This window comes from Rhea pennata, chromosome 7 (assembly GCF_028389875.1).
Source record: "Rhea pennata isolate bPtePen1 chromosome 7, bPtePen1.pri, whole genome shotgun sequence".
Taxonomy (NCBI): Eukaryota; Metazoa; Chordata; class Aves; order Rheiformes; family Rheidae; genus Rhea; species Rhea pennata.
This window is the reverse complement of record NC_084669.1, coordinates 13820033-13844278: the sequence shown is the minus strand read 5'-3', so window position 1 is coordinate 13844278 and position 24246 is coordinate 13820033. Positions and strand designations below refer to the sequence as shown.

General features: G+C 45.8%; 1 protein-coding gene across 4 annotated transcripts in view; it reads right to left on the bottom strand.

Annotated features, from left to right (window-relative positions):
* SH3PXD2A (SH3 and PX domains 2A) overlaps positions 1 to 24246 on the bottom strand; it is a 264915-nt gene that overhangs the window by 192660 nt on the left and 48009 nt on the right. The window lies entirely within an intron of this gene.

Here is a 24246-nt window from a genome sequence, read left to right as displayed (position 1 = left end):
AGGCAGGAAAAGCACAGATTTCTGAGCTAAACTGAATATAAGGAGTGAAGTCACTGCTTCTCTAAGAGGTCCTGCAAGGCTTAGCACCCATGGAGAAGTGTGACAGCCCCTCTCCAATCCCCAGCCCCAGATGTCACTTGTCGAAGGCTCGTGAATCAGCCTCTGGGCCAGTCAGTTGAGCCTGGCATTTGTGCTGACAGCCTCTACTCCTAACTATTCTCCTTAATGCTTAAGAAAGCACTTTGAGCATGACTACAGCTGTATGGATAAGTATTAATGGCAGGGGGACACAGAGACACAGACTGGAAGCTACTGAGTGCCCATTAGCTCTGCAGCGCAGGAAAACCTTTAGGATGTGAAAGCCAAAGAGCCTCAGAAGCACAGAGCCCTGCTCAGCTGTCACTTAAAACCAGTGCAAGCTAGACATAAAATCCTGGGAAAGCAGGATTCAGTATCCTCTCATTCATGGACAAGGATGCAAAGAAGATGAGAAACACACAGGCTCAGGGACAAAAAGCAGAGCAATGGGCCTACATGAAACATCCTAAATCTTCCAGCGGTGATGGAGTATCCTGAGCCAATGCCTAATGCCCCGGCTCAGCCCATCTCTAACATAAGAGATACTAGCAATGGAGCTAAATGGAGTGGCCAGGAATGGAGGGGGCTAAGGCTGAAACACAGATGCTCCTCCTAGAAGTCACAGCACTGTCCTCTCATGGATGCTTAAGAGACAAAGACCAACAAGCATGTTTTTCTGCTCACTTAATTAAATGTCTACAGAGGACCTGAAAGTTGAAAACTCTTTAGTATGTGGCAAATGTTTTACCATGAAGGCTGTTATTGCTCTTACTGAAAATTTACATACGATTGATTTTTTTAAAAAAATCCTCACTTAATGCACCAGACTACTACTCCTCAGACATGGGCAGCCTCCACAAATTGTTGCTTGTGTCTTTGATATACAACATTTAACTTAAGAGACAAAATCCTCCATATGAGAAAATAACCCTTGTCAACTGCAGTAAAATCATCCCAGCAAGAAAGGGAAATAAGGGCTGTCTGGAGGTGGAAGAGGTCTCAAGTGTTGCAGCTAGGGCTGTAGCAGGCTTTGAGCAGACAAGAAATGAGTGTGGAACATATTCTGGCAAACGAGGGGAGCTCATATTCAGGTCATCTGATTCCAAGCACTAGTACATGAACTACAGAGTGTGAATCCCACGACAGGGATGCCTCCAATTGTATGACCAACGTGATGAGCATAAAGAAATCTGTTCTCATGTCACTGTGACACAGGGTGGGGGATTTGTTTGGAAACAGGGAGTGTATATGGAAAGGGGGAAATGAGCTTCCCACCCATTCAGGCAATGTGTCTGGAGTCAGGCTGAACAAACACACCCCGTTCCTGCTTCTGGCACAACAGATGTGCATTCACAAACAATTCACCACCAAAACTACCTCCCCAGGCTTCATCTCTCCAAACTATTCTGAGTTTGCCAACAGTTTTCCTAGATAAGTCCTGCACGGAGTCCTGCCTTGAGCTCTGAGCAGATTCATTCTTGCTTCTGCGCTAAACGCATTTTGCTGATCTGCTACAAACCCTGTGGTCCAGGTTACGACTTTCTTACTCACAGGGGTCAGCAAATAATCATGCTATTCCTCCCACTAAAAATCAACAAAATTACTTGTGTGACTTGTTGTTGCTCATTGCGATGAGAGGAGGCTCAGAGCACTGGCCCACTCTGCTCCTTACTACTTGCACACAGCTACAAAATCACTTGGTTTGCAGGAATGGCATAGGAATAAGTGGTACCAACTCTCATGACCGTGGCCTTTTTGTTGAAGTCCCAGTTCCTTGAGGTGACTATATAAGAATATGTTTTCACTATAGAAACCAATCGCACAAAAACTCTAGCTTTCTTAGTGCAAAGCACAAGCTTGCAAACGTGGCCCAAATTCATCCTTACAGGTCCAGAAACCAGAAGACAAGTAACAGCATCCCTCTGCTTTTGATATAAATGTAGGGAGCTCCAGGAAGTTCCTACAGGCTTTTAGATGCTTCAAGGTACGTAAGTTGTATGAGAAATGTGAGAGGTTCAGCCAATATCTTCACCTACAGTTAAACTGTTCTCATCTCATCTGCTTCACGTCTCTTCATCTATGAATGTGAATACGCAGTGAAGAAAGAGATGCTTCTGCAAACAAGGAGCATTTTGGCTCAGTAATTCCCAGCTGATGGACTCTGCAATTATTCACATCAGCTCTGCTGCGAAAACAAGACCCAGCCCTCTGTCTGCCTTGTGATGCTATCATCTAATTAGAAAACTACCAAAGAAAACCAAGTGTCCTTTGAGATGCTGTAAGTAATATCTCAGAGGATGAGAAGACAAACAACCTTCTGATATTTACTTATTGCATTTTATTTACCTTGGTTAAGTTTTCATTAAACATTTCTTTCTCTTTTAGTTATAAAGACAAACCACCTGAGAGCACAGGATGACTTCTCTTTTGCAAGAGATCAGGCTTTTACTCTGCTTTGCCCAACAAGCACAGGGGAACATAACCACGTAAACTGTTTAATGGCCTGATTCCTTTGCATTTGCCAGCGGGAACTTTGTTCCTGATTTGAACGCAGGCAAAAGCAAACATGAAGCCTGTGCATCACACCATAAGCAAAATCCTATGTTACCATCATTACCTACATTACCAACTTTGTCTGCATTACCAGCTTCTACATTACCTGTCCAGCCTTAGGACCGCACAGAGTTCTGAACTAAAAGAGAATTAGCTACTGAAAGAAAAAGGTTTAAAGTCTATTAACAGCAACAAAACCTTTATTGTTGGTTTCAAGGTTTTGGAAGTTTGTGACCAAGTCTAACTCTCCGTAACTAATCCAGTGAGACAGTAACCTGACTTCCAGTTATACCCTACCCTGTGGATTCAAGCTACAGTGTCCTGCTGGGCTGTTAATTCCTCACTTCCTTCCTTGCAGTCATTTTAACTCTCTCCCAGTCAAAGGAATTAAGTCCTCCACACCTCGCAGGATGAGCAAATTAGGATACCCACATAATCTCTTATCAGAGTCCCTATCTTGTTGGTTCCTTTACAAGGGGAAGTAGGTTTGCCATGTGCACAGATAAAATCAAAGTCCCCCAGGAGGTCAGCACTACAATCACAAGAGATTTATTTTAACACACAACCACACTGAGAATGACTTTCATCCAAGTCTATTACTTTGGCAAGCAGAGCAGCATCCACTCTTGTGGATGCAAGACTCAGACCTTTTGCAAAGAGAGATGGGGCCTCTCCCTCCCTCTCCACAGTTTCTAATTTACTTTTGTCCCAGGGAAATGGCCAGTTGATGAATACCAAACCGTGACCATGAGACTGAGAACAGCAGATTTCTGGCAAGGTTTCTCCAGAAAACCCTGAGAGTTTGCCACCTTACTCAAATTCTCTCCAGCAGTCCCAAAGCTATAACTCTTCCTACGCCATATGTCAAGAGGCTTATTAACTTCCCACTTCCCAAGTGCTCTTTAGCAAATGCATTTTTCATTAAAAAATAGCCAAGCCATCCATAACTTTAATTTTGCCACTGCTGAACCTGAGAAGCACACTACAAGAGGACAGTTAGGCACCAGATTCACAGGTGAGCTCTCAGTGATCCCTACTCCTGCAGCTCACCTGAACTGGATCAGCAACACAAGGAGCAATTAGGGGCAACAACCAGCTTGTAGGTGGGGGGCAGAGGAGAGCAGGTAGCTGCATGGCTAGCTCCTAAAGGCCCTGTGAGGACTTCTAAAAGAGGTCTGCAAAAGACACTGAAGAAAATCAAAGCTGCTACCAAGGATCTACAACTGGTGATAACAGATCTCACACCCTCACAAGGACAGGCTCGGGGCATCTGCAAATCAGAAAAGGTTGAAAGTCACTAGTAGATAATGAAAGCTAAGACGAGAAGCGGAGGAAAGATATCAGGATAGAAAAGAAAAGGGTTATTAATTAAAACTCTGAGAAGCAGCAGCAATTTCCTTTCATTTTGAAGCTGAAAACCAGCTGTGTTGCTTGCTGACATAACATACAGTCACACTATCATCAGCTATATTTTGTATTATACGTGATCTGCAAGAAAAGGAAAAGTGGGATCAGGTTGAATTCTGTTTTCCCATGGAGAAACCTCTGTCTCTCTGTTCTTGCATCTGCAAAATGCAAACTATCTCAGGAAAGTGCCATGAGATTTACTCAAGAGTCATCAAACGATCTGAGCCTTATTCTGCAGAGTAGCATCAGAAGGTGAAATCAAAGGAATTTTGCTAATTTAAAACCAGCAGGACAGAAGCAAGTGGAAGACGTATTATCAGTGGTTTTCAGATATGCTTATCCTCCCCTCTGTGGGCTCATCTATCTGTAGCATATTCCAAATCCTAGTTAGCCAGAGCATCTAAGGGGTCTTTCACTTTAAGAAAGACGGTTAACCACCATTTTTTGGCAAATGGACTCCACGTTGTTAGGTAACCTACCAGCATTTAAACGGACTTCTAGCTCTGTTAGCAGGTGGCAAAAAGCAAGACTGTGGGCAGCATGGGAGCCAGTCTCCACAGACTCACCTTCTATCAGCCTATTCAGAAAAGATCTCCTCTTCGCTGGTTTGATTTCAGGACAGATTTTCAGCTAAGGTTAAACAGTGGAACTCCCGCGACCTGAGTGGAAGGACCTGATTTACCCCGGCCAAGGATCCCATCTGCTGTGATCAATGACAGAAGCTCATGTGTAATGGGGAACAGAACCGGCCGCCCCGGGGGCAGATCACACTGCAGGATACAACTGTCAGAGATTTCTGTCTAACTGACATTTCAGGCAGCAGGAGGAGGTGAAACCTCATCTCTTCCTAAAGCAGTAACTTGTTCCGCAATGCCGCAGGAATAATTTTATCGGTCCGTCAGTGACACTGGCTCTCTCCTGGTGTTACATGATGCCACAGCATGCAAGAGCACGGCATTAATTCAATCCCTGAGAAGCAGCAGCAACTGGCTTTCTTTTTATTTTGAAAGTAAAAAAGAAAAAAAAAATTAAAGCAAAAACCGTCAGGGTAACTGGCTGACATGACTGACAATTACAGCATTATAGGATATGTTCTGAATTAAATATAGTGCAATCTGTGAGAAAGTCAAACAAAAGCAGGAAAATGCATATAAAATAAAGAGAACAGACATTTAAAGCATGGTGTAATCCCCAAAGGGAAAATGCCTCTCTCAGGTCAGAAAATTTCCACCAGAAATATTGGAAATCTTACAAGCCCTTCAGTATCCAACTAAAACAGCCAGAGGAGGAGAAGCAGGGAAAGAGAGAGTGGAGGTCCTTCCCCACCATAAACCACCAAAAGAGGGAAGGCTGTTTCCCAGCTGAGACACTTGGTATTTTGTCATAGAGAAACGCAGCTTTCTCCAAAGGCTCCACAAAACGAGCCCAGCGTTTGTGGCTAAGGCAGACTGGCAAAGCATTCAGAGGCGCTGCTCTGGGGTGACAGAGGCACTCGGGGCATCTCTGAAGAGCTCCTCAGAAAGCCTTCACAGAGCAGCCATTGACACGTCTGGCCAGACGCATTTTGTTTCCCCCGCGTTAAGTTAGACTGGCCTCATCTGACTTAACCACACTGGAAGATGCATGCACAAAGGCTACTTCATACTTTTCCATCTATCCGTGGTGATTACATGTCCCTTGTCACGCCGGTATCCACAGCGGATTGGTCCTGACACCATCCCTGGGAAGCAAGGCCACCCTGAAATGCCCTCTTTGCAGACAGGCGCGGAAAGATGAAGGCCGCAGCTATATGGCACAGTGAGGTCACGTCGTGACGTCAAAGCTGCACCGACATGATGCCCTGTCAAGCTAATTAGAGCCTCTCAGGAAGGCTAATAATTTGGTGTGGGGGGGGGGTGCAGATATTTTTCCTTTCCTTCTGGAGCTAGTTCATCCACAGACTACTCACATACGCTCTGTAATCAGTGTACGTCCTTAAAAGCTCTCTGCAGGACACAGAGACAATCTGGGCTGGGGAAAGGATGCTATAGAGCATCCTTCTTTGTCTCCTCTTTAAAAGGTGAAATTAATCCTTATCACTAATTCTAGAGAATAAAGTGTGCAGTTGACAGGAGCCAGATTGGGGCCACTCCAGTGATGGGCAGATAGGACCAAAACTAGCTCTGATGAAACCATGCTGCACACAACAGAGTGCTCATATGGTAGTGATAAAGCAGCTTGACTAGCAAATCACATACTGTCCAGTAATTTGGCCCTGGGTGCACAAGAAAAATGAGCAAATGCAGAAGGTAAAGAAAATAGAAGAAAAACAACTCTGAAGTTGTTGTATGTGCTCAGATGGGGACTGCAGCATCTCTGCTTGTCCATGTAAGGATCTTAGAGCCCTGCTTCTCCTCTCAGCTATGCCTGGGCCAGTCAGGGGTATTTCCACTGAAGACAGAGTTCACACTAATTTTACCACAACAAATCAAATCTGTTTCTTCACCCAGTAAACATGATACTGTCACTGCCTATTACCTTTTCTTCCTTTGTGACCAGTTTTCATCCACCAAGAAGCTCTACCTTAAACTGCCTTCACCTTAAGTTTGATTCAAATTCGCGGGTGTGTTACGTCCCATCAGATCAAAATAACTCCAGCAGCTTTAGTTCAGGTGATCTATGTTTACACCAGCTAACACGTGAAAGCGTCCTGTCCTTTGAAGGAGAGTCTTTGCTCAGGATCACCTGGATGTTTTTTGGAAATAAACTGCCGAGACCTCAGAAGGGCTGGGCTCGGAGTCATGGTGTCCAGCATGAACGTGCAGCAGGTATTTTCTGAGGGTTTTCACAATGAAGCTAACAGTAGTCTCCAGTGGCACTGCACAGCCTGGTTAGGAGACCTTAGTGGCTTGGAGGTGAGCTGAGGTAGGCCCTGTCCACAGCTCCAGCCTCCATCTCCTCCTTGCTCAGGATGCAACTTCTCTTCCATGGAGGGAGATCAGCAAGCCCCTTTACTCACCCTAGTCCAAGGCAGCTGACTCTGTCCTGCTCTTGGTGCTGATAGACTGTGCATATGGACCTTTAAGGATAAAAGGTCCAGCTGCATATGGACCTTTTATCCTTAAAGAACAAATCATAGGTGTTGCTGCATCCATTCAGACCACAAATGAGCAGCAAGAGAGCAGCGTGCTCCAGTGACAGATGCTCCAGCAATAAAGTCTGGAAGACTGGAACAGCAATGGTAAGGCCTGAGGCTACAAGCTCTCCTGCAACACTTGCCTCCAGGCAGCAACAAACATTTCTGACGGCACTGTCAGAGCAAAGGTCCCATTTTAAAATATGACTCTAAGAGCTCTAAGAGATTCACTAAAAGTAAAGGGAGCAAAGCACCAAAGCCACTTCCATAAATCAGTTCTTCCTAAATCACCTGGGACATTTAAAAGTATTTCAAACTTCCTTCTGTCATTAAATTTCAAACTTTTAAGCCAACCTACTGAAATGCAGCGCAGCTCCACTGAGCTTTCTGGATTTACTAGTTTATTAATCTTACCAAGCCGCTCCTAATGCCTTACAGTGCAAAAGATACAAGTTCCTAAATCCTACCAAAGTGAGACTCTTTGTACAGGCAGAAGCAGTTCAGTCCCACACTGGGGTCCTGTGCACAGGCTAGGAAGGCCACTGGGACACCTTCTGGTCCTTGAGAAACCTGAGGCAGCACTAGAAAACATTGCTTCCCAGCTGAAAGCAAGGTGCTGGAGGGTATATATCTTAAAAGCAGCACAGGTGTTAGCAGAGTACTGCTATTAATTAAATATTTACTGTTGGCAAAATTTATACTCCAAATATTAAGGTCAGCATGATTTGCAGGCTAGGTAGTTTTTGCCCCACTCTGCTCTGTCCAGCACCGTCTGTTGGTCAGAAAATTCAGACGACAAAATTCTTGAGCTGCTCTGCAATGTTACACATGTAGGATGCATCCTGCCCTTTGTGTGACTCCTCCGGGGCCCAGCTGGTCCCCAGAGCAAAAGGGACAAAAAACGCTAAAGAATCACCTCTCTAATACACAGCAATGCCAAGCTCTAGATTCATCTCTGTTTTCTTAAGACGTAACTGCTGATTTTATTTGCATTTTAGGCCTGGGCTACTCAGACAGACAGACCCAGTCTACAGAAACTGATTTTAATAGAATGAGTGCAACAGCCCAGTGCAGGAAAGCTCTCAGACCACAGGTATATATGCAATGTTAGTTAATTTTGCACCATGACAGAATCCATCCTTAAAGAGGTTTCCACCGCTTATACAGCAGTGACCACTGGTTTAACTAAATTTGCTTAAAAACACACCGTTAGTTAAATTGGTACAGTTCTGTGAGCCTGCAAGACTACTTCTCCACTTACACTACTGTAAGAGAGATGGGACTTGAGCTCTAAATGTATGAAATTTAATCCCCCTGTTTTCATAATCTACATCTTCTCCACTGCCTGTTAGCTCTGCTTGATATATTGTCCCTTGGAAACCACAAGTAACTTCAATATTGAAAACAGAAAACTATAGCTCCGAACACAATGGCACATTTTACTTTGGAAACTTCATCTGAAATGGTATCTAGTCATCTCTGTAGGACACTGCTTGTAGCTCTGGGAAGACCAGGGGAGAGCGGCTGCCCAGCTAAGTACAATGGAGAAATCATGCCAAACAAAACACAACCGCAGGTTTTAACTACACACTGGGAGGAGATTCCTTTGTCTTTTTTCTCCCTTTCTCCCTACCTCCAAAACCTCGAGATGTTTTGCCTGCATATCTGGTTCCAAACATATGTCTCTCCTGTCTTTGGGGAATGATACTGTATGAGTGCAGACAAAGTACCCCTCGCCCAAGTAGGGAGACGGAGCTGCACATGTAACAGATACCTCACTCTGTGCCTCGAGGGAGGAACCAGGCAGCCAGCAGGATGGGCATTTGCAGACAGCTCAGCCTCAGCTGCAAGTGCAGCTCCCAGTGCCAGCCTGGGTGGTTCAGCATGGGTGCTGCCTGGCTGCCCAGGCGTGAGGATCTCCGGAGATTGCTAAGCTTGCTCAGAAGGACAGCAAAGCTGTCCAGGGCAGAGGAAGGACAGACTCCAAGGTGTGGTTACCCCATCAGGTTTGCAATAATGGGAGGGAAGGACTGATGCACTGGGATACAAAAATGAACCTAGGCTTGCTTAGGTGTTGAGTCATTCTTATTAGAATACAAACCTTGAATGACAAATAGTTGTTCTTGTCACTGCCTACTGCAGAGGTATCTCACAGATGTGTATCTGCAGATCGATCAGTTCTGGGCACGGTAGGAGAAGTCCATACCTAGCTATCAGAAAAGCCACTTTCAAAGAAACCTGGTATCACTAGCACAATTACACAACATGGGCACCTCAGCGGGGTGCCGCAAACCACACAAATTTGTTCCAGTCGCTGCGCTAAGGCACAGCATGGATATTGCTCTCTCTTAAAAAAAATGGAAAGATGCAAGTGAAGTTTGAGTCCTTAAAGCCAGAGTCCAAATACCTCTAGGGGCTTGCACAGCCTTTTTGCTGACCCAAAGGACGTTGTAGGTGGACCAGACCCCAACATGGGACAGCACTAGAAGCAGGGACACCACATCCTGCAGGACAAACTCTACTCAGCCCTCTAAGAAGGGAAACTGGGACTGAAATCTTATTTTTGTAAGTACAACTCTGCCTTAGGAGCTTTGTTAATTTAATTGAGAATGAAAGCAAACCCTGGGAAAGTAGAGGGGTTTGGACGATGGCCATCATGACTGCGTGTGTGCTGCTCAGAGCAGGGTGGGCACACCAACTGCTTACAAGGCATCCATGTTCAACTGTGCATGCTCTTTTGTTACTCCAGGGTATCTAACTTAGATAACAATCATTCATCCCTGGACACGCTACTTGCAGACCAGATGGTATACTGTGTATTATACCAACTAATCACGTGTAATATTTGGCAGAGTATTAAAAGCATCGATGGAGGTCTTTGACAATACTGGGGTGGGAGGGGTTGTTTTTGTGTTTTTCTTATTATCTCAGTGGCTTTTAAGTTGCTCAGGCACACTGTCAAGAAATACTATCAGGGCTGTGACTTTTCCAAACTTGCAGATGATGAAACTGCTATAAGTTGTGAGGGACAAACTGCACACTGAGGTCTACGTCTGCATCTGGGAGGAGAGGAAGTCTCTCTAGGCTTCATCCTCACGTCAGGAAGTTTCCAGCTGGTTTCACTGCCTGGTAGTCTTTGGGAGACCTGAGCACTGGACTGAGGCCAGTGGGTTCAGGCCCAGAAGATACCTGAAATGCTGCTATCTGCCACATGGAGTAAGATGCTGCCTTTAAAGCAGTAGCTGTTATGCTCATGTTCAGTGGCTCAGCATTGTCAAATGGACTGATTCCTGCCCGCCTGTCTTTTCCCCATCAGGGAAAACAGACCCTGCTGGGCACTGTGCAGAGACCTAGGGCTATTTGTCATCCTCCTCACAGGCTTCCCCATGTCCTTTTTCTGCCCCCCTCCTCCCCATTACACAAAGCTGTGAGAAAGGAAGCACCACAAGAAAGACACCCAGACTGTGGAGTCATCCCTACGGAAGCATCAGAGGGCTAACAAACCAGCTGCAGGTATCACACAACACTCTCCCATCCCAGCAGCTGCCTCAGGCAGGGAATTAACAGTGTTGGCCCTACCAGAAATCAGCTGACAAAAGAAGCATTAAGAAACATGGTAGCTTGCACTGATGAGATTCACCGTTAGGGCCAGAGCCAGGCCCTCTAACTCCTCTATCACTGGCAGCCAAACTGTATCAAGGCAGTTCAGTACCTGGAACTGGCTGCTGTTTTTGTGAGCCCGTGATCCTGGCAGGCTCTGTAAGGTTATTTATTTGGAATCCAAAGGCCTGACCTGAAGCTTAAGGAAACTTTTGCAAAGTTAATTGCTATCTTCAATTTTTTTTTTTTTTTTTTGATCAGCCTTTAACAGCTGTAAGGGATCAGCATACAGCATATCTGGGGAGCTGTCTGCCCAGCCCTTTGCAGGATCTAGCCACAGAGCTTAATTAAAAAAAATAAATAAAAAATAAAAATAGAGAGAGATCCCCCAAAAGAAGTTGACTGGGAGGGAGGAGGAATGTCACACCAACTGCTTTCTGCCAAGACATAGGCGGCTTGGAAAATGAAGTCCCATACGCACGTCTTGCCGAGGAGTAAGATCTACTACACAAAACAGTCACAGTTTTCCATCATAAAGAAAGATATCAGCATCACTGGTGCCTGACTACTGCTAATCTCTCTTCATTATCACACAGAGGGATAGAAAAGGGCACGGGAGGGTAGCAGCTACACACCTGCGGCCAGGCCCCATGCAAACACAGGGAGCTGCACTTTGCTAGCAACCCAGATGCAAAGTTATCTTGCTTAATTAGAGTTTCCTTTGGGGGCAAATCTTGGCTCGAGTAACTGAATAAATAAATTACACTACCAGACACACACATATACGCACAAGTAACCTATTTTGCTCGGCCAGGTGCAGACAATTGTTCCTGGCCCTTAATCTGGGACTGGTGCACATCTGTCCATGAGGTCAGATGCAGCAGACCACAGCACTGGCCAGTGACGGAGGAAAACCTGAGAGTGGCTTCAGAAAAACAAAACAAAACGCAGAAGAAATTTTCCCTACTCTAACAGGTGCAGAGATGTGATTCTACTTGCTTCAGTATATGGGCTTTCAACGCTGCCTGAATGTCACACTGCAGATCTAACATCATTAAGGAGGCTTTGAAATTTCACCCCTGCTTTGAACCCTGTAGATTAGTATCAACGTGGAAAAGGATTTGGAGTTGGAGGAAGACGCTCATATTTCGAAAGTAAGCACTGGCAGGTGAAGGGGCAAGCAGAAGGGCTGGTCTCCATTACAGGCAGCAAGAGCAGGCTGGGCAGGCGATTCCCTTGCCTGCACGTAGGGCTGGTCAGGATTGAACAACGCAAATACAACAGAGGCTTGAGGATGAACACAAACCTTCCCTTCGTAGCCACACCGAGGTAGGCAACAGGGCAAACTGCCACACCACTTCTCTTGCCTTCCTGTTAAAATTCAGCTGAAGAATATGATTCAAACATCAATGCTTTCAATGACAGATGGACTGACCCTGTAATAGTATCTCTTATACTTAAGAGCTTCTCTCAAATGTCAAGAGGAAAGTAGGAAAAGAACTCCAAAGTTTAAATCCTGTGTCTGAATGTGTCCCTAGAAGTATTGCTTCCAGATTTGATGCATATGGAAAGAACCTGTTTCTAACATCAGAAATGAATCTGGAGAAAGGAGGCAAAACTAACAGGAGGAAAGTGTACTGCTCACTGATTATGGTGTTGATTTCAAAGTGCCCCATGAATTTTACTCCATGAATTGAAGGCTCTGCACGAGAACAAAATGATCAATCTGAGTTTTCACCATGGCCCTATCCACTGCTGTGTCTGAACACCTGATGGCCATGACTGAATTTATCCTCTCGAAATCTGTGGTTGTGAAAGCTCTTGAAGAATGGGGAGTGCCCAAATGTCTAAAACCCAGCTTCTCTGCTTTAGGCAGGACAGGACAAAAAAAAAAAAAAAGAAAAAAAAAAAGATGTTCTTCTCTGCACCCTTTATGGTGTTTTAATCATCCTAAGAAAGTATGACAAAAGGACAACATACATAATGCATCTTTAGATGATAAATTACGGTATGTACCAGATGTAAAAGACCTAGAGATTGCTCTTAAACTTGTCCCCTCTTTGGAGAAAGAGGGTTGGAAGCTGCAACTGTAACACTGTCTGTAGGTAACACGAACTGCAAATCCCACCAGGACAAATCGTAGCCAGTGTCCAACATGTGGCTTAATCCTGAAGCCTCATTCCAGCCATCTTCCTTTATCTCCCCCATCTCCCTTCCCTGCTTCAGTAAAATGGTGTTGATAATGTAATGCTTCCATCTCAGCAGAGAGCTCCTGAGCTTAACTAACCATAGTTACTGAAAGGATTATTTCTTTAGATTTGTATTCATCAGGACTTGCTTCTTTCTGTGCATTTTTCCAGCCCCTGACACAGAAGAGACCTATCTCTGTTCTGAGCTAGTATGTGCTACTGAAATACAAATAAATTAACAGGTTACCACGAGGGAAGGAATGAGTTAGTTTTCATTCTAGGACTGACTCACTTGAGAGTCTGACGTATCTGAAATCGATTTTTTAAAATATATTTAAAAGGCTCTCTTTATGAGGGACTTTGTTATGACGTGCAAAATTCACAGCTCCTAACATCAAGACATGGGTGGAGGGCGTCTGCAGTATGAATTAAAAATAATGTGGTTGTTTGCAGAAATTAGCAGCACCGATTTAAATCCACACCCCCTCCCTCCTCAAATAATCACCCTATGAATGAAGGTGGTTATGGAGCCCTCTGGAAAATGTTCCTCATGGCCTCCGTTCTGGACCCAAAATAAAATACATCACACTGCAGCAAATACTTCACCAGGGTGCTGCTCTCTCTTACCCCAACCCACGCCTCCCATTTGTTGCTAATTAAATGAAACAGCAGGTGCTTAGACCACAAGTTCAGCATGGCTGCAGCACACAGAGTGATGAAACCCCCCTGGAATGTCTTCTTGGAGAGCTGTATCTTTCCAGGGACCAGACTCCAAGAGGAAAGATCAGATTAGAGGCAAGGGCTCGGTCAGCCTTTGGCTGCAAGCTCCACTATCAGAGGGCGCTTTCGAAGGACGGGTCTCCAGAGCAACCGCTTACACAGGTGGACGTGTCCTCACACCGCAATGCCCAGTGCAGCCAGTTACCTGTCCGCTTCCATGCTGCAGTCCCGTTTACGGATCCCCTGGGGATACAGCACGGACAAAACTGGCACCATCTCCTTCGTGACAAAGAAAATGGCCCTTTCTGCTGTCAACACCAGGCCCGTCACCCAGCCTCGTTCTCCACACCAGACGCCTTTGCCAGAGGTTGCAGGACTCGGGTTGACCCTTCATCTACCCTGTGATTAACACAGCCTCTCCAGCTCGAATGGAGCACCCCACCTCTGACCAAAACGATTTTGTAACTAAGGCAACACACTACATCACATGCCTGACTTACCATCAACTCGTGGTACCATGTTATGGAACTGAGCTCACTCTCAGGAAGCAAATTCCACTACCAGAGTTTGACCCAGCCACAGGTAGTAAATTCCTTTTATTTCCCCTGTGCAGCCTGATTCAGCATGCAACGCACCAAGCACAACACACCACTCCATGTCCACCTACAAGCCCAGAGACTGTCCCTGAGCTTTTCCTGAACTGCAACCCTAAGACAGGCATTTATCCCCAAAGCTGCAGCCAGGAGCTGTGCTCCGGGCAGGAGAAATCCCTGGCAAACATATGAAGAAGGAAGTAACCTTTATTTCTGCTGTTCAGTGACTTCAAGAAATCAGAGCACTCAGCTCTGAGGCAACTCCAGGACCAAGCTGTAGGAGCCAGCACAAGGATCCATGCCTGGACCATCCTAAACTAGTAACCAACTGGGATAACATGGTACAAATGTGGAAACAAACTCCTCATCCCGTCCACAAATTCCATCCCTGGCAGCAAAAGTGCATGGGGCCAGGACTCAATCTCAGGAAAGAAAAGCACTATTTATATTTCTGCTGAGCAGTTCACTTTTCTTTGGTCACTGTGCTGACGTTCCGCTTATTCACCAAACCCTGTTAGAAAAGTCTGGGGGTTTGTGGGGAGGCGAGGGAACATGGTCATTAAGGTCTGGCTTAGCTACTGTAACACAACTAACATTTGGCTCTGCTAAAATGACTCCCAGCCAAAGACTTCAAAGCATTTTAAAAACATTAATGAATAAACCTTCTCTAGAAGGGCTGATTATAGCCCCCATTTCATTCCCAGATAACTCCATGCCACACCAGCCATTCCCAGCTCCTCATTCCACACCGCAGACTCACAGCTCCTATTTAAAAAAGAAAGAAAAACGTCCCCAGACTAAGGGCAATGAAATATATTTTGACCTAGGCGTGGAACAGGATTTAACACCAGTTTCTGAACAGCACTAGACGTTAACCTTTAGCGCTCCTGCAGCCCACCGCGCAGCCCTGCTCAGCCTCGTAACACAGGAGCATCCCACATCCACGACAAACCCTAAACGTTCAGGTTTCTCTCCAACTTTGACAGACCTTTTGCAAAGTTCTCCCTTTGCATAACCACAGCTGAAAACTGATTTCCTGAAACACCTCAGCCTTTTCTGTTCCATCTTCTGTATTCCCAAATCCCAGTGACAATCCAAGTCACTCCAGCTCCTGAAATATCAAATATTGAAGGCCAGCACTCCCTAACCACCGTGATAACCCAATGAGCATTGCAGACTGTGGACTACAGGGGCTCCTGCAAGGCTGAACTAAATCACCAACGTGGTAAAAACTGCAGACACCACCTGGATTTGTCACAAAAACGCATATCTCGCCATACCCCATCCTATATTCTGTTTTCCTCACAAAAGCTTTTACCAGGCAAACACATTGCCAGTTTTGCAAGGCAGCAGCAGCACATCACTGTAGTGACTGGGACAAGCCCGGGCTTGGATTTCAAAGCTCCCCACAGCACACAGAGGCCAAAACATCCCGTGGGAGAACAGCACTTGCTGGGTTGTGAAAAGCCAGAGATTAGCCAGATAAAATAAAGAGCCTGTGAAATAATTTCCTCCAGGTGGATAACACGCTCTCCCTGTAAGACAAATCATCTATCATTAAACTCACCTTTGCTCTCTGAAAGAAATTTTTCCCTGTTATCTTTTACTTAGTCTTTTTCTGTTGTGCTTTCAAATTCCTTCCCATCGGTATTTTCCCCTCTCTCTCCCTCTCATACTGTTTTTGTGGTTTGTCTTTTACATCTCTCAAAACACTTGGCTGAAGGTAGCAGCTCAGCAAGTCACACTGGTTTCTCAACACACCCTCAAAAGAAACCAAATGCATCAATACCCAGGCACATGGCTCTGATGTCAACTCAGTTTGCAAAAATACCGCTAAACTGATTAGTATCTACCCTTGACTGCACCTGCCGAATCACAGACATCTCCGCATTGACACTGACGCCTCGAAGAACAGCTTCAGTATAGAGCTCTGTTTGCACTGCACGCTTATAGAAATGGTCTTAAGCACGTGGCTGCTCTCCGGGGTCTCTGTTCAGGCCTTTCACAGCTTGCTCACAGCTTCTGCCAATCAAGACTTAGTCAGCAACTAGCTCCGCTCCAAAGTGCAGTCTCTCACCAGGGACCGCAGTTCGCCTGCTCTGCTCTTCTTCTTTTGCATCCTCACATGGTCCCAGCTGCACTGTACTGGATCCCCTATGCAAAGGTCCACTTGCACCACAACGAAAGTCTGCATCTCACGTAACCCTTGCTGCAGCCCTGGCGGAGCCCCAAAGGGAGTATCTGCTAAGTACCTGCATTCCTACCCGGAACAAATCGCTCTGGATTTGGACCTGGGTCAGAAAGAAGGTTCTGAAAGCATGAAGCATGCCCTGAGGACACAGCCTGCAGAGACCTGCAAACTCAGCTTATCTGAGCTGAAGCCAGGTTCCCTACCATAAAATTTCAACAGAGCAGGAGGGACCCAGATCACTAACACCTTGTGACTACTACACTGACAAGTGCTTCAGACACAGAAGCAAAGTCACAACTATTCTAGCAGGTTTGTGTTTCCCTTCCACGGATCTTTCTTGGGCCTGTCTGGATTTTAAAGTCTGGTCCGGCCCCAGACTCCACCGCGGCAGCTTCCTCTCCCCTTGGGTGACTGTGTGTAAAATGAATGAGAACAGAAGAGCCCAAGATATCCCTTTCCAGACATAGTGCTGCTCACAGTCCCTCCCATCAAACAAGTACCAAGAGACCCTCAACTCTGATGGTATCTGCCATGCCTCTCTTGGGCATGGTCAGGGAAAAGCAAATGCTAATCCATTTTAACTCTGTAGAACACAGTTAAATGGCATAATTTCACAAGGGCAGCAAAGAAAGTATAGTTACCAGCCTCAACTGTGCCAAAAGATCTGATATCTTACAAAAGTTCATGCTTTCGCTTCCCTGTGCAGATCCTACAGACCATCCTTTTAAGAGTGAGCAAAGCTGGGGAAGCAGAGCCTCCAGTTTGCAGGCTGTTGTCCAAATAAGGCACTCAGGAATGAGACTGGGAAAAGCTACAGTTCCCACAAATCATGTATGTTCTTGCTTTCTGCAAGACCTCGCCACTCATCTGCTCGGCAGCATGGTTCCTCAGTGAGTTTTGCTTCCCTGATCACTTCACTGAAGACTCACCGATACTTCCCCCAAAGGAGGGAAAGCAGAAATTGCAACAGGACAGTTCTGCAACAGGAATCCTTGTGTTTTCATGAAAAATGAAATCACTCTGGCTGCCAAAGAGGAGAAATATGCTGTCACTCTCGGTGAACAGGAAGGGAATAAGGTGGCTCCATGTGCTTCTCCTGCAAAAGGGTGAGTTAATCAGGTGCTATGAAGAAGCAGCAAACAGTACCCAACACTCACGAATCAAGCTGGAATACAGCCTGATGAGGAGCCTTTCCTACAGCAAGCAGGACTACACACAGTCTGCGGTGGAAGAAACTCTAGTCTGATTGATTTGTTTGCCCCCTATGCAAACCCTGGCTTAACAGCACCAAGAACTATGGGTCCTTCTCAACACAGCTTTTCCGCATCAGAGGCAGTATGAGCAGAAAGCCAGGAGGGGTGAGGTGGCAGGGAAAAGAGTCCTGCCAGAGCCCTGCATAACCTTTCCATTATGGCTGGGCAATTTTCTATTTGCACTTAAATGTAATAATGTAAATAAACTCCCCATAACCCTTGCAGGGCTATTTAGGACGTTTGTGAAAACAACCAGCTCCTCTCATCATAAGCCAAGGGATGCGAACACAACAGGCACTTCTCATCTCAGTCTTTGCACACTTAATGAAAGTGAAGGATTGTATTCCCCATACAAAAGCAGAATTGTGTTTCAGGGCTGGGGGTGTGAACGCCATGCGATTTTCCGGCAGTATAAATAATTGAAAGCTGAGTACGATTACTCGAGTGGTGAAGTGGTACGGAGGGGGGTTGAACTGTCATGCCTGAACTCTCTGGACTTGGGCGCTTCAGGGAAGAAAGGCCACAGAAAAAAACTTGCTAAGGAATTTAATTTTCACACAGAGATTGCAGAAAAAATAAAAAGGCTAATCTTGATCTCTGGTAAAAAGGAAATACGCTAATAAAGCAGCACTTTGAGAATTCCCTGCCAGGGTGCGAAAGCAGCCCCGAAGCAATAACTTCAGCTGGGGTGAGCCCCACAGCCGAGCAGCTCTCCTGCGCTTTATTGTTCCAGCAAACAAAACCTGGAACAAGGTTAACAAACAAGTTTGCTCCTCCCAAGGCTGCGCTTTAAAACCTCCTGTGGAGACCTAAATGGGCCATGGCAAGACTTCCAGCTCAGGAATAATGAAGATGGAAGTAGGATACCGTGGGAGGCGTGCACGAAGCCTGGACATGCTCTGCTGAAGACAGACTTTCCACCCCATTTTATAGTGATTCTGCAGAATCCCCTGTATGAGATGGGCTAGGGACATAACCAGCAGGTACAGGCCAACCTATACCAGAGTTTTCACCGTGTGGTTCACAACATTTGGAAATTTCAGGGGTTATACATTCCTATTAGCACCACAACCTTGTGGGCACTTGGATTCCTGACACATTTAATTTGTAACAGCAAAAGCAACCAACAGCAAAAAAAGAAAATAGGTCTGAATCCTCCAACCGATGTAAATCAACTCAGTTAATTTGGGACAACTTGTTGCATGTCCTCTCTTTGGATGGATCTAGCAGAGTCCTTCCCACAGCAGGGCTGCACTGTCCTCACAGCCCCTGGGTCAGAGAAAGGCGTAGGATGTAGCTACTGATAACATGAATTTCCGCAAACCAAATCCCCCAAAAGGGAACAATTCACAGTGAATAATCCTCCTAAATAATTTCACTACTTCCCGTGCTTGTAAGAGGCCCATAAATGGAGTCTAATATTCCTGAGTTTGGAAACTACTCCCTCATTGATTTTTGCAAGGATCAGGCTTATGCATCTCAAGTGCTGGATGCCAAAGGAGCATTTGACACTAGTATATAAGCTAACCTTTCTGTTCCCCAGTAGAACACCTTTAATCCTTTATAAAAAATCAGATAATTACTCCATATAGTGTGAATTCATACAGTGGGAAACCTGCTATCCATTATAGTTCTCCAGCGCTTCCTTCAGATCTTTGGTTTGGACAAGGATGCCCAACTTGAACTCTTTCTAGATAATTCATAAAAAATGTACACACACAAATTGCCTAGAAAGCAGATAAAACAATTTGTTTAGAGCTTCCAAATAATACTCAGAGACCTATTTAGTCTTTGCCCAGTTCTAAAAATACTATCTCAGGAATATGTGAACATCTGGCAACATGGCATCACTTCACAGCAGTCGGAGCTGAACTGGGGAGAGAATCTGAACCAGAAACCAGCACAGCTGAACTTTTTCAAGAGCTTTTGCTTCTTTGGGCCAAGAGCCTCCAATGCATGCTTCTCTCTCGTATTAATAAAGTCAGCACACCTAAAAAACACACCCCACTGGGCTCTTAATAAGCAATGAAAGTTCACCACCTTCAAGCTCTGTCACTCACTCTTAGCTCGCAGTATGAGGTTTCTCTGGAGCGTTTGGCTTATTAAGGAGTAGAAACAGTAGAACTGAGCTTGCCTGACGTGGTGACCCAGCGTGCTGCTGCAGCACACGCTCTTCATTGCTGCATTTACTTCCCAGCATCCAGCAGGACAATGGCATTTTGTTATGGGTCCCTCATTTCTGAGATTTCTCCAACTGTATCTGTATATCTTCTACAGGAGGAAGCTGTAGTCCAACTGCCTGCAATCCGAGCACTTGCTGTGGACGCTTCCCTCGGCTGCTATCGCAGGGGCCAGGGGTCCCAGAGGAAGTCTGCTTTATGAGTGCTCCCTCTCCCACCTGAAATTCAAGTTACCTTAGCTGCACACCCTGACGCACATTCACCACCAAGCCCTCAGCCTTCAGGAACCCTTTGTGACACCCCTGATCTTTCTAAAAAGACCTGCTCATCCAACTACACGCAGGGCCAATAGCTTAGACTTTGTTTTACTTCCATAATTAGGAGCCTGTCTAAAGAGCAAGCTGCAAGTTGAAGGCTAATAAAGAGCCACTCGTGTCAAACTACTGCTTAAAGGCTGCAAAAGGCAGGAAATCAGCAGCGACCACACATTCCCTCCAGCAATCAGAGCAGCTCCTAATTGTGCAACCTCTCAAAAGTGGCTTAGGTTGTTGTAGCACAGTAAGTGAAGGGATCACAGAGATGGCGGACAAAACTCATTTTCAGAGTGGTCTGCCACTCAATGTCATGCTTCTGCAAGACCTTACAAGTGAATATAACATTTGATTTGTGAGAGATAAGAAGAACGTTTCTTGCTGATGTGATTAAATATTTCAATACTACCCATTCTACACACAGGATAGGAACATCAAGGAAATAAGGACTTGTCTATACCTGGAAGAATATCACTATTATATGTATGAATACCCAGGCAGTGCAATGTTGTCAAACAAGCGCCCATCACTGATACCATGACGGGATCCAGGATCCCGGTCTTACGCAGCAGGGAAATGAAAGCAGGCACAACCCTGCGAAATGAAGCCTCCAGAGGTCCTAACCCTGTCGTGAGGTGAGGACAGCCAGGGATTCCTACCTCCCATCCACAGCCCCAAAGCCTCACTGCCCCTTTGTCCACAAAGTTAAAGATTTTTTGTGTGCTTTCCCTGTATTGTGATCTCTTTTGTGCATGAAGATACAGATGGTACTATGGGATGCTTGCAGAACAGTTGCTTACTTCTGACCCTTGGCTGCCCGCAGAGTAACTAAAAAACTTAACCCTGTAATAACAAAGTAGATTCCCTCGCCTCTACCAAGGGACATTCCTCCTGAACCCCCAACCCACACTCTGAGGAGCAGGCTGAGCCACCAAGCCACTTTCTAAGCCCACCCTATGCGCAGCCAGACCTGCAGATGGGGCAACCTGGAGAGCATTTTAACTTGGCACTGAGCTGCAAACCTTTTCCTAGAGCCACCATGCAGAAGATTCCTGCATTGTGGCATACAGGAAATACTCAAGGGTCATCTTTATGTCTCAACAGCACCCACCTGCAAAGGTTGTGTGTTGGCATAAGCTTGGTCCCTTCCACGACTGCAGGTAATTTGTGGTGTTCACTGAACATGGGCTCTAGCGTAGCTTGGCAGGCACTTTGCCATTTCCCCGCCATGGCCCTGATCATTGTTTTGTCTCTTTAGAAACAAACAGTGGAAACTGAACAGATTGTTTTGCCAAGCAAAAACATTTAAATAATGATGGAAATAAGAATTCCATTTATTCACTGAAGACAAAGATACTGCCCCCAAGGCAGCTGGTACTCTAAATGCATCAATCAATTGCTAGGAAGAAAAACTGCATTTAAATAGCCTTTAAATCAGCTAAGGCAATCATTTCTAACTCAATAACTACATTAGCTATTTCTTTTTCCAAGACTACCTTAGTTCCCTCAGCAAGTCCTGCTACTGGCAGGTTGGCCACTGGGTTCAGTTGATCCACTTTTATGAAGGAGTAGTTAGGGGTTCCTGCTATTAAGAGTCAAATATTTGTCTCTCAAGCACAGCTGCACTGTGGGCTCCAACACAGTTGCTGAAATGCAGGAGGCATGGTCAGCACTCACAACCAGCAATGCAGGGCTTCTCCTGGAAATCTGTTTTTCTGGATCACTAAAAAGGTGCTGGTTTCTTCACACCTATTTGGGACTAGCAGCAGTAGACAAATGGCCCATCTTTACTCAGAAGAAAGGATGTGCCATTTCTCCCTAAGGAGCCAGCACTGACCTTTCTGAATAGACATGTTGACAGAGCCACATTCTGATTTCCTCTGAATTTTCCCAGGCTTGATTCAGTTCCAATCCTGTTCTTAAGGAAGCTGTTTTCAAGTTCAATTGTAAATCCTAGCTGCTGGAGTAACTCCATCCCCACAGGCCCCATGACCATCAGGGACAGCTCTGAAGCCAAGATCTGGGTCTGAACCTTGTGGGTTAGACATAGAGCTGGGCACCTGGGCCAGAGGGCCATTTCACAGCAGCTCTCATTTTCCACAGCAAAGCCAAAATGCTGAGGCCAAGCACCCCACACCAAGGGAAAGGGAACAGGACAGATGCAATTTTTGTGATGTAGATCCATCCAGGCCATGGCCAGCACAGCCCAGAGCAGAGGGAAGCATGCTTTGACTGCAGAGCCCAAATTCTCCACAGTGAATGCAGCCCAACAGAAATAAAGCCAGTAAGTAAAAATTTCCCTTTCCCTCCCTTTGCTTTACATCTCACTGCATGTGCATAACATCTTGATCCCATCCTCTTCCCTGCTGTCTCTCCCCACCTCCTCCCACGCCCTATTTGAGTCCACCTTCTCATCCAGCTCTTCTGCCTATTTCCATATGCCCCCTCATACGCACACACAACTCGCAGCAACACTCCCCAGGCTCGTCAGAGGCTGGGAATCTCTTTAACCCACCCCTCCCACACCGCAGCAGAGGCAGGCTGCATCACGCGTGCAGCCACAGCAGCAGCCCTCTCTTCCCTTCCCACAGTGCCAGCAGCTACGCGCTGGTGGGGCCTGTGGAAGGGGTGACCCTCACATGTATGGAGCCGCCACCGCTGGCCCAACAGATTGAGGGTGAGAAGGCAGTTTGCAAACTCAGGAACACGCTTGCTTCATCGCAGGTCTTAACAGTCATGCAGAACATAGGTAAGTGGCACATGTTTGAGCTTGTCAATTTGCCACTCCTACAGAGCTAAAAGCACGAACATTACAGCACAAAATATCATAGGTTCTACAAAAGGGTCATTACTGAGATAGGCTCTAAATCTGCTAGACTATCTGGTAATCTAAATGGGCCTTAATAGGCAATTAACCCAAGTGAACTAATGGAGTCCATATAAGAAATGCCATTTAACTCCTGAATGAGATTGAGGTTTTCAGCAATGCATGTCACTGGTGCCTAGCATGGGTGCCCTTGCTGTGCGCGCGCGGTGGGGAGAACAGGGCTCCAAGCATGGCATCAACATGGTCCCACTGCACAGCAGGAACCCACCTCGCGAGCACCCAGCACCAACCCTGCTTTGTTCTGCCCCAAAAAGCCAGCATCCCAAAGCCACCAGGTCCCGTGTCAAATCACAGCAATCCTGTGAAATACGGAGTGCTCAGGCACGTGCCACACCAAACTGCAATGAGAGCGGGTGTTACAAAACTTGATGCCATTTTGGGAACAGAAAAAAAAAAAAAAAAAAAAAAAAAAAAAGGTGTTTATACAGAAGAGCACGTTACGGAAGAAGGATCAATAAGTGTTGTGCTGATGAACTCCAGTCTGAATAAGAAAAGCAGAGTTACAGATTGCAATTACTGTTTTATAGCACTGTTTTTGTTTAATGTGCTCTTCAGTGCTCAGTTACTCCATTACAACATTATAAACAATCAGGATGACCCTAGTAATAACAAATGAAGCTCTTGATGTTTTATCATCAGACTGGAAATAACTTACAGCACTTTCCACGCTCTAATAAAATTCTTGATATTCTTTACTTTATAATGTTCTAATTGGCTGCTAGTGAGATCCTCTTTCTGTGCTACTTTGAAGAAAATCTGCTTACATCAGCAGACCGCATCTGGCAGATAATTTTTTGCTAACTGATACACAAAGTGAATGCTCGAATAGAGCTTTGTTTATTTGTCTTTTCAAAATTGTGACATTTCGGATGTCTACTTGTGGCCAGAACGTCTCTGTGGGTCATTGTGCTGAGAGCCTGCCTCCTGCCTACCTAACATTCCCGCCACCGCTCCAGCGGGGACGCCGCTCGCCTTTCTCGCGCGGCCAGAAATGCAGCGTAGGATCACGGCGTGCCACTAAACCAGCTGCTGTGCTTTGCCTTGGAGGAAGCTGCGTTTCATTGCCGTGAGAAAGGATCCTTCTCAGCTCTGAATATGCAAACCCAGCAGCTCTCATGGGAGCAACAGAGGTTAGATGTGTGAAAACAAAGTTTGGTCCCTCTGCCCAG